At 38.7% G+C, this 10,801-nt stretch overlaps 1 long non-coding RNA gene across 1 annotated transcript; it reads right to left on the bottom strand.

The window, feature by feature from the left end:
* Nucleotides 1-5,278: 5,278 nt before the first annotated feature.
* Nucleotides 5,279-7,632, bottom strand: LOC107892252 (uncharacterized). Its single transcript, XR_001682546.2, has 2 exons — nucleotides 5,994-7,632; nucleotides 5,279-5,801 (listed from the first exon to the last, which is right to left on the bottom strand). It is a non-coding gene; the product is annotated as an uncharacterized lncRNA (long non-coding RNA).
* Between the last annotated feature and the right edge of the window lie 3,169 nt (nucleotides 7,633-10,801).

The following is a 10,801-nucleotide window of genomic DNA, read 5'->3' as shown; positions in this document are numbered from 1 at the left end:
AGTTATTTTGATATTATTTGATGTAATAAAATAGAAGTTTATTTGATGTAATAAAAATCCTAACCTAATTTAACCCTAAACCCTAACCTAAAATAATAAAAACCCAAAACCATAACCTAATTTAATTAAAAACCCTAGCCTAATTTAATTAAAAACTCTAACCTAATTTAATTAAAAATCATAAACCCTTAATTAAAAACCCTAACCCTAACCTAATTCAATTAAAAACCCTAAACCCTTAACTTAAAAACCCTAACCTAATTTAATTAAAAACCCTAACCTAATTTAATTAAAAAACCTAAACCCTTAATTAAAAACCATAACCCTAACCTAATTCAATTAAAAACTCTAAACCTTTAATTAAAAACCCTAACCCTAACCTAATTTAATTAAAAACCCTAGCCTAATTTAATTAAAAACCCTAGCCTAATTTAATTAAAAACCCTAACTTAATTTAATTAAAAACCCTAACCTAATTTAATTAAAAACCCTAACCTAATTTAATTAAAAATCCTAGCCTAATTTAATTAAAATCCTAACCTAATTTAATTAAAAACCCTAAACCCTTAATTAAAAACCCTAACCATAACCTAATTTAATTAAAAACCCTAGCCTAATTTAATTAAAACTCTAACCTAATTTAATTAAAAACCCTAACCTAATTTAATTAAAATACTAACCTAATTTAATTAAAAACCCTAAACCCTTAATTAAAAACCCTAACCATAACCTAATTTAATTAAAAACCCTAGCCTAATTTAATTAAAACTCTAACCTAATTTAATTAAAAACCCTAACCTAATTTAATTAAAAACCCTAGCCTAATTTAATTAAAAACCTTAAACCCTTAACTTTAAAAACCCTAACCTTAACGTAATGTTAGATTTGAAAAAATGTTTTGACTAGTACTAACAAATAATAATTTTACATAATTTGATAATTTTACTAACCATTAATACAATTTTTTGACTTAATAATTTTACATTCACATAATATTAGATTTGGAAAAATGTTTTGACTGGTACTAACAATTAATAATTGTATATAATTTGATAATTTTACTAACCATTAATACAATTTTTTGACTTAATACAATTTATCAATTAATAATTTCACAAACTTAATTTTTTTACAATTACACTCAACTATTGCGATTAGGGCATGATCGACTTGTATGGCCTGGATTCCTACACCATCCGCACAACTTCGTTTGACTGGCTGTTTCTCGGATATCCATATTGTTACGTATTCTAGTCGAGCAAGGTCGACGCTTTGGTTTGCGACGTAATTCTCTATCCAGTAACAGCTTAAAAGGAGCAAGAGATACGGGCAGCCACTTACGTTCATCTGGGACCGGTGGGAAATCGTGTCTCCATACGTTGTACATGTTTTCTAATTTGTACACTTCGTCCACATAACTCATCGGATCCAGACGGAGTTTCTGACAAGCTGCAATAACATGAGCGCATGGATACCGAAGTGCATCAAACATCCCACAATCACAAGTCCTATTTCGCAAGTGTACACGATATTGCCTGCCAACAACACCTTGGTGCGGTCTATCAAACTCTGTCACGCGAAACCATAAATTGTCTCGATCGTGACACACTGTGTGCATGGTATTTGCCCTCGCCTTGGCGTTGTTAATTTCTTGAACTACCTTACTGCACCATACATGGCCTCCCTCCATCTGGCCTGCATAACTTGCTGCTCGCTTTGGAAATAGTGCTGCTAAACGCAAATATGTCTCTCGCACAACCAATGTTATCGGTAGATGGCGTGTTCCTTTAAGAACAGAATTTATGCATTCTGCCAGGTTCGACGTCATATGGCCATATCGTAGGCCGCCGTCGTATACTTGTGCCCATTGTTCGAAACGTATGTTACAAAGGTAGTCCGCCCCTTCGCCGTTTTAGGATCGTAAAATTGCCAACATGTCGTGAAAACGATCTTTATTTATTTCATACCCTGCCAATATAATATCATAGCGAATAATTTATACCACTTCTACCAATAAAACTAATTCAAATTAACAAATGAAATAACACAGATACAGACTAAATACCCATGTTGGTCACTTGTCGTCGTTCGCTCTTAGATGGATATTGCCTGTAGTAGTTCGAAGCAATGTGTCTTAGGCAATATCTATGGTGTGTGTGCTGCCATAAGCTTCCCTCTCGATTAAATACAGCTAGTATATCGGCGCCCCGATCTGAAATAATACAGATATCAGGTTGGGGGCACACATGCCTCCTTAACCTAGAGAGAAAGAAATCCCAGTCATCAAGCGACTCCCCCGGTGTTATTGTAAATGCAATTGGAAGAATTCTCCCACCACCATCCTGTGCCACTGCAAGCAATAGACGATGAGTATACCTACTGAACATGAAGGTACCGTCAATTTGTACCAACGGCTTGCAGTATGGAAATGCGTCTCGACATTTGGCATCCACATAGCAATCGACTGTTGTAGTACGCATGTTCCGTTTCAAGGTCTGTTATGGCACCGGGGACGTATCTCTCTAGCACCTGACACCACTGCCATATTTCATTATATGAGGCGTCCCACCCACTATGCATCTTCTCCAACGCCTTTTGCTTAGCTATCCAAGCCTTGCGATAAGAGGGCGTGTACCCCATTTGGCTACGGATATTGGCAATTAACACCGGCACTGAAGTCTTAGGATCTGCTTTTATCGTGGGCAGTATCAAGCTAGCTAACATAGCTGAATCCATTTTTGGATGATCTTGTGAAACACCTACAAAGGGAGTACATTAAATAATGCAACATTGCATAATAAAAGTATTATTCAGATACAGTCAATACTGTACCTGCAGCACATGTATATGGACCTTTGTACTTTTTTATCTCCCACAACCCTGTCATTTTCCTTAATGAGGCGTAGATTTTCCAAGAACATGTGCCGTCTTGCACCGCACACTTCGCCTCAAACTTATCAGATTTTGATTTTAACGACGTGGTAGTTAATGCCGTTTTTGATGCTATGTTGTTTCAAAAAACCAATAAAACTATCCTTGTTGGTAAATTGATTACCAACTTCAAGTTCACCGAAATCTACCCCCGAACTTGTACGATCACACAACCGGTGTGGTAGATCTGGAAACTCTAACGTATCATATGCAGACAGATTGACATTATGCATGTGGGCTGGAGGTGAGTATGCTCTGAATCGTGGATTTTCTTCCTCATCTGAACTCCTGTCAGCATCTTCAGCTTCTGTTAGAATAGGCTCCGGTTCAGAAAATAAGCCAACTTCTGCACCATCCGGCTCGGGCTCTCGAGGTGGATCCACATCCAAGTCATCTTCTAACCCACAATCATCTGCAGTGTACGAGGTCCCCTCACCGGTTGACGTCGTAGGGAGTACATCATCCCTTCTTCTGGGCATTTGATAACGTCCTCAATTGGATGTAGATTGCCACCCGCTAGAACTTGATGCCGGTCTCCAGTATGTATTTCCAGCATCAAACATCGAGCCACCGACGTACATGTCCCATCCACCGACAGAGTGTCTTGTAGGGGATGTGCAATCGACACCGCTACCGAACATGGGCTGTTCCGTATTTTGTAACCCGCTGACCGAGTGTTGGCCAGGGGTGGTGTATACATCTCGAACACCGGTCGCTGGTACATCAGTTGGCGATGTAAATTGTACATATAACTCAATATAAACTGCTCCACTAGCAAGATGAGTCTGCACCATTGCCTCCAAGCTACAAGCACCTTTTATGTCGAACGAGTCATATGTCACCGGATCAACAGAAGAACAAAATCGATACATAATAGACAGAACTTTCATTGGCATCATTCCAAAAATTTTACGCCTAATCCTTTTACGAAGTTCTGTCAAATCTATGTTCTGGTTAAAAACCAGTCGCACTGTATTCTCTGACAAAAAACAACATCGTTCTCGGTATGGCAAACCTCACCATCGTAGTAAATAACAGCACTAATACGTTCACTCATATTTGAAACTCTAACCTTCTTAGCCTCTCTAAATTGTTTCCGCTGTGACTTATGCATTCTGAGAACATTTTCTGCCTAATTTATAGCCTCAGCCCAAACATGCTACTGTAGAAAAAGCACGTCCACGAGGGCGCGATTTCACAAATTCTTCTCAAATAGCATCATGCTAGAAGCGATTTTATATTATTTGCTCAGAAACGTCAAAAAAATTATTTCTTACATGACCTACTGTAGCAAAAGCGCGCTGACGAGGCTGCAATTTCACAAATTCTTCTCAAATAGCATCCTGCTAGAAGTGATTTTATACTATTTGCTTAGAAACGTCAAAAAAATAATTATTTCTTCCGTGACCTACTATAGCAAAAGCGCGTCCACGAGGGCGCAATTTTACAAATTCTTCTCAAATACCATCCTACTAGAAGCGATTTTATATTATTTTATCAGAAATGTCAACTCGAAATTATTTATTCCAGGACCTAAAAACCCTTAAAAGCCTAAACCCTAAACCCTAAAAGCCAAAAAAACCTAACATGGGAAAAACCGTGAAATCGCGTCCACGTCAGTGCGATTTCAGTGCACGCGCCAGGACATCGCGTCCATGTCAGCAACTCGCGCTGACGTGGACGCGGTGTCCTGGCCCGTGCACTGACATCGCGTTGACATCGCGTCGACGTGGACGCGATTTCACGATTTTTGGACCATTCCGATAAAAAATAAAATAATGAGTCCATTTCGGTAATTTTTTTAAAAAAAAAGACTTTTATTAGAAAATTGCCCAGAGAATGAATCCATTAGTTTTGGTCTAATTTTATTGGATAAAAATGTAATTATTATTATTGAACTACATTTACTATTTTTTTATTTACTATATATAAAAATATTACTAATCTAAGATAATGATTTTTACAATCTTCAATTATAACTAAACATTAGCACTTTTTAAATAAACATAATCATCTCGATGCATGGATAGAGAAAAACTAGTATTCACAATTTAGGAAAGAATCCAATATATCATACTTTACACACTGCCATTTGGCACTTTAATATGTAAACTAATTAATTGCTAAAAATTAGCAAATTTTTTTAGAGAAAAATTAGCAAATCTTAAACACTGAATTTCCATGTATATGTATAATTGTACGCTAATGATTGGTTTTCGAAAAAGTGAAAATTTCTTCAAGCTTAAAAACTTCCAGCGATGAACAACCCTACGATTTTATTCCAGCGATGGTTCTAACGAGGATCGTAACACAAAGAAAGCTAGATTCAAAGATGTAGGAGAAAATGCAGCAGAAAACATGGTGGTTGATACGGCTCCGGTGAGCAAAATTTCTTGGAAGGACAAATTGTGGGAAAGGAAAGGCACGGGGTCCTTAGACTGCTCCATGATATCGGATGGTTCTACTGACGTGGATTTAAAGTTTGAAGAAGGAGACATCCTAAGATCTATCATCGATGGTATTCCAACCATTGACTTCTCTAAGCGGATTAAAAAAGTCTTAGTTAAAGATATGGAGACCACGGCTATCGTGAAATTGTTGGGGCGCAATATAGGGTATGGTGTTCTGTTCAACCAGATTACCAGCCATTGGAAACCCTCTCAACCCTTTCGCTTAATGGACATGGAAAATGGTTACTATTTGGTCCGTTTTCAAAACAAGAATGATTAAGAAATGGCTTTGGCTCAAGGACCATGGATAGTGTTCGTCGCTACCTAACAGTCTAGCCGTGGATGGTGGACTTTAATCCGTCAACGCCCTTCCCAAGCATGGTTCTGACCTGGATCCATTTTCCAGGATTGTAGGGATTCCTGTATAAAAAAACAGATTTTAGAGGAGATCGGAAGCTTGGTCGGAAAAGTGGCCAAGTTGAATATTAAAATAGACAGTGGGGCAAGGGGAAAAATTGGCCAGAATGGCGGTGTTTGTTGACCTGGAAAAACCGTTAACCTCTCAAGTTTTGGTCAATGGCAGAATGCAAAGAGTAGAGTTTGAGGCTCTACCTGCGGTTTGTTTTACATGTGGCAGATACGTACATCTAAAAAATCTTTGCCCTTTTTCTTTGACAGGTCGGAACACCGATGGCGGTCTAGGGGGAGTTTCTGAGACGGTGGCTAAAGGGTCTGCTCCGGCAACATCAGAGGAAGCGTTCGGCCCATGGATGATTGTAGAGCGCAAAGCTGGGCGAAATCAGGCCGACAATCACAACCAAAAAGAAAAAATCACAGAGGAAATTTCAAACGTTTCCAGATTTGCTGCGCTGGAAAAAGATTCAGCGAGATTAGAGAGAGAACATTCTGTTAGCATGGAATTGAGGTTTCAGCCAGGGGAGTTTCTAAAATAGCTAGAAGAAAATAATGTGGGGTCAAAGGCCGGGTTGTTGGTTAAGGATATCTTGGGTCCAAGGTCGCTATGCCAAAGCATTGAGAATAGACCAAAAAAGCTAACAGTGGCAAACGATAAGATTGGGCATGGATCAAATTTCATTAAACAGGGCCTGGTGAGGTCGGGGTCAGATTTGGTTTTGGGCCATGGGGCTGTCCAAGATGGGAACAAACAGTTGCCCATTGATGCACCGAATATTTCTTTTGACTAGACCTTGGGAGAAACGGTGGCCTTGAAGTAGCCCATTTCTCTTAGACCAGATGTGGATTTCCAAGCTGCAACACCGCCACTTCATTTCAACCCCACGTTCGAAGGGCCTTTTGAAACCGCGGTCAACTTGAATGCAGAAGTTTTGGACCCCAAATGTCATACTGCCGTTATATGCAAGGAAAATTGGGACCCAAATTCTAATTCAAAAACCAGGAATGAAGGAGCAACAACTCGCGACATTATTCCTAATTCTTCTAAAGGACATGGTTTTGGGAATAAAGGTTTGAATGGTCGTCTTGGAAGGGCGTTGAACAAAACAATCCGTTGACGTGAGGGTCACATCAAAATTGCTAGTAACTCACGGGTTCTACTTCCATAAGTAATGACTTCTATGGCTATGCTCATTAGTGCTCAAGTGGAAACCGCTTCAAATAAGATCGATGCCCAAATTGTTGGTGTTAAAGCATCTGCTACTTCCTAGCAGTTAGTCCCCTCTTCTCTTTTTATTTATTTATGAATTTTACTATTATACCTTGGAATTGTCAAGGTTGTGCCAATTCGAAGTTTCTTCGTGTCTTTCGTGAGTACAATCGTGAACATTTTCTAAGTTTGATTGGCCTTTTAGAAAGGAGGGTCATTGGTAGGAAAGTAGATTTGATTATTGCAAAGCTTGGTTTTCAATACTCACATAGAGTGGAGGCAATTGGGTTTTCGGGTGGTATCTGGATTGGATGGAGAGAATCATTTTGTGTTGAGATTCTCAAAAGTCATCCCCAATTTGTTCTTGTTAAAATCTCTAGTAGTAATTTCAAACTGTCATTTTCTGTCACCTTTGTTTATGGAAGCCCCGATAGCCTTAAACAGAGGCATCTCTAAGGGGTCTTACACAAAAATGTTTCAAAGGATTAATCTCTATAGATGGCGATTGGAGATTTTAATGTTATTTTTTCCTCTAGTGAAAAAAGAGGTGGTTGGGCCTTAGGAAAAAAGGTGTCCCTTATTTGGTGATTTTATGGATTTCGCTTAGTTGCATGATTTGGGCTTCAGAGGCTCACAATTAACATGGCAGAGAAGAGGAATTGTTGAGCGTTCGGATAGGGCTATTTGTAATGATACTTGGAATGTTGCTTTTCCAAATTCCATGGTGACATATCTACCGCGACTTAAATCAAATCATAGACCTTTGTGTTTGTTACTAAGGCCTGAGTATTACATCTTCATAGGGCGCCTTTTCAGGTTCCTAGCCGGTTGGGTCGAGCACCCAACTTTCTCAAATTTTGTTAAATGCAATTGGAAATGTTCTACTACCATGTCGGCAATTCATTTAGATTTTACAGATCGGGTTAGAAGATGGAATAAAGAGGTGTATGGCCACTTTAGTACCTGTAAGAAGCATCTGACTAGGAAGTTAAAAAATATTGGGATAGTGCTTGATAAAGTGAACTCTGCATATCTGAATTAGGTTGAGATGAAGGTGCGAGATGAATTAGAAACTATGTTACACCACAAGGAACTCTATTATATGGTGAAAACCCTGGGCCAGTGAGAGGGCTGCCCCTTAGTGCCTTTTCTTGTCTTGATCATAGAGACATTACTCTCCTAAATAAACCAATCTCAAACGAGGAAATTAAATCTGCCCTTTTTTATATGGCTCTTTTGAAAGCTCCCGAGAGTGATGGTTATCATGCTTTATTTTATCAGAGTTAGTGGGAACATGTGGGTGCCTCTATCTATAATTGGGTTAAGAATGTTTTTGAAAGCGAAAGTATTGATTGAGACCTGAATAATTCACTTATTGTGCTCATTCCCAAGGTGCATAATTCGGAAGTCTTCTCTCAATTTCGGCCAATCAGTCTCTGTTCTGTACTTTATAAACCAATTATGAAGATAATTGTAAGTCGGTTTAAAATGGTCTTTCTGAATATCATAGGTCCTAAACAGACTAGGTTTGTACCAAGTCAGAATATCATTGATAATATTGCCATTGTACAAGAGGTCATTCACTCCATGAGGAGTACACAGAAGAACAGGAGGTGGATGACCATCAAAATTGATCTAGAGAAAGTGTATGATCGTGTGCAGTGGGACTTCATTGATGCCTCTTTACAGGCTGCAGGTATCCCTGATTTTTTACATAATGCTATTATGTCTGCAATTTCAAATTCCTCTATGCAGGTTTTGTGTAACGGGGTCCCAACTAAAAAATTTTGGCCTGCTAGAGGTGTTTGACAAGGATGTCCATTATCTCCCTACTTGTTTATCCTTTGTATGGAATGGTTGGGCTATAGCATCCGTTCTGCCATTGATTTCAGAAGCTGGCCCCTTATTCGTTTGTCTCGCACTGACCCACCATTAACTCATCTCTTTTTCGTAGATGATTTGATCTTATTTGGCCATGCAAAAGAACATCAAGCTTAGATCATTAAAGGCATTCTTAACAAGGTTTGTGAATTTTTGGGTAATAGGATTAATATGCAAAAAACACGTCTTTTTTTCAGAAGGCGTAGAGGATAGCTTAAGGAGACTCATAACTAGAAATTTTGGTTTTCAAGAAGTAAATAATTTGGGATCTTATCTTAGGGTGTCACTCTTTGATGAGAAGGTCACTAATAACACACTATAGTTCGAGATTGACAAGGTGCGAAGTAAATTATCTAGTTGGGACGTCAAATAGCTCTCCTTAGCTAGCAGGGTGACTTTGGCTCGATCGGTCCTGCTTTTGATACCAAGCTATTTTATGCAGAAAATTCCCAAAGGCTTATGAGATGAGATTGAATGCATGGCTAGAAAGATTGTATGAGGATCCTATAATGGTGGTTCCAAGATGGCTTTCGTTAGATGGGACTCGGTATGTCAGCCTAAATTGCATGCTGGTCTTGGGTTAAGGCATTTGAAAGATCACAACACGTATTTCATGATGAAGGTTGGATACAACATCATTTCAAACTTTAATGCACTTTGGATTCGGGTTCTCTAGTCAAAGTATGGGGTTACAAGAGGTATGCCTAAAAACCTTTCAAGAGGGTGTTGTTCTTTCTTATGGAGATCTCTTTCTAAAGTATGGCCCCTCATTCGAGAAAATTTATTATAGTTTATTAGGGATGGAAACTCTATTAACTGTTGGCGGGGCACTTGGATTTTGAACTTTAGACCTTTGTGCAATCATAATCTAGTTACTTCTAATCTTAGCATGGATTACACTCTTAAGAATATGATTATTGAAGATGGTTCATGGAATTTAGAACTTTTTAGAATTTAAGTTTTAGAAGAGGTCATTAGCAGGATCATTTGTGTCTCACTACCTCACCCCTCTTTCAACCCTAACAAAGTTATATGGGGGCTTCTTCGACTGGTTCCTTCTCACTCAAAAACGTCTATGGTAAAATTCGAGAGGGTGCTCTAAATTCAAAAGAACCTATTTGGGAGCTACCTTGGAAGTTCAAAGGTCCACATCAAATTTGTTTCTTCATTTGGCTTGCTCTTAAGCAACGTTTGCTCACAAATGCTGAAAGGGTAAGGCGAGGAGTTGGTACAATTAGTGTATGTGGTTTTTGTGGGCATGAATCTGAGGGTGTGTTACATGTCCTTAGAGATTGTCTAGAGCTAGAAGTATTTGAGATAAGCTTATCCCAGATAGATCGCTCCCTAATTTCACCAGATTTCATGAATGGATGATAAAAAATTTGCAGAATCATTAGTTCGTTCTTCTAGAAGGGGTTGAGTGGCCATGTCTCTTCGAGATCATCTCTTAGCGCATTTGGAAGAACCGTAACTTGTTTACCTTTCAAGGTATTTCATGGAGTATTGATGAGGTTCTCAAAGTCTCATAGTTGGGCAAGGTAATACATTTCAACTTCAAAAGTACCGCCTCACAAGGTTCAAAGTTCTTTTGCTAGCCCATGCATTGATAAAAATTGGGTGTGTCTTAATATGGATGGTTCAGTTAGGCAGGATGAAGGTTTTGCTACAGTTGGGGGATTAGTGCGTGACTAGAATGGTAGATGGATCATTGGGTTTTACAGACACTTAGGAAGAGCTTTGGTGTATTTTAGATCAATTGAAGCTCATCTCAAACGGGAGAGTCGAAAGGATCTTAATTCAAAAGGATAGGCTTGAAGCAGCTACGACCATTCAAGATGGTTCAGTTGGAATCTCTAATTCTACTCTAGTAAGAAGAATACGTCAAACCCAGTTGACGATAAATCAGTGGAAGATT

Source organism: Gossypium hirsutum, chromosome D09 (genome assembly GCF_007990345.1).
Source record: "Gossypium hirsutum isolate 1008001.06 chromosome D09, Gossypium_hirsutum_v2.1, whole genome shotgun sequence".
In the NCBI taxonomy this organism is placed as follows: domain Eukaryota; kingdom Viridiplantae; phylum Streptophyta; class Magnoliopsida; order Malvales; family Malvaceae; genus Gossypium; species Gossypium hirsutum.
Note: the sequence above shows the minus strand (reverse complement) of the source record. Positions and strands in the feature narration are given on the sequence as shown.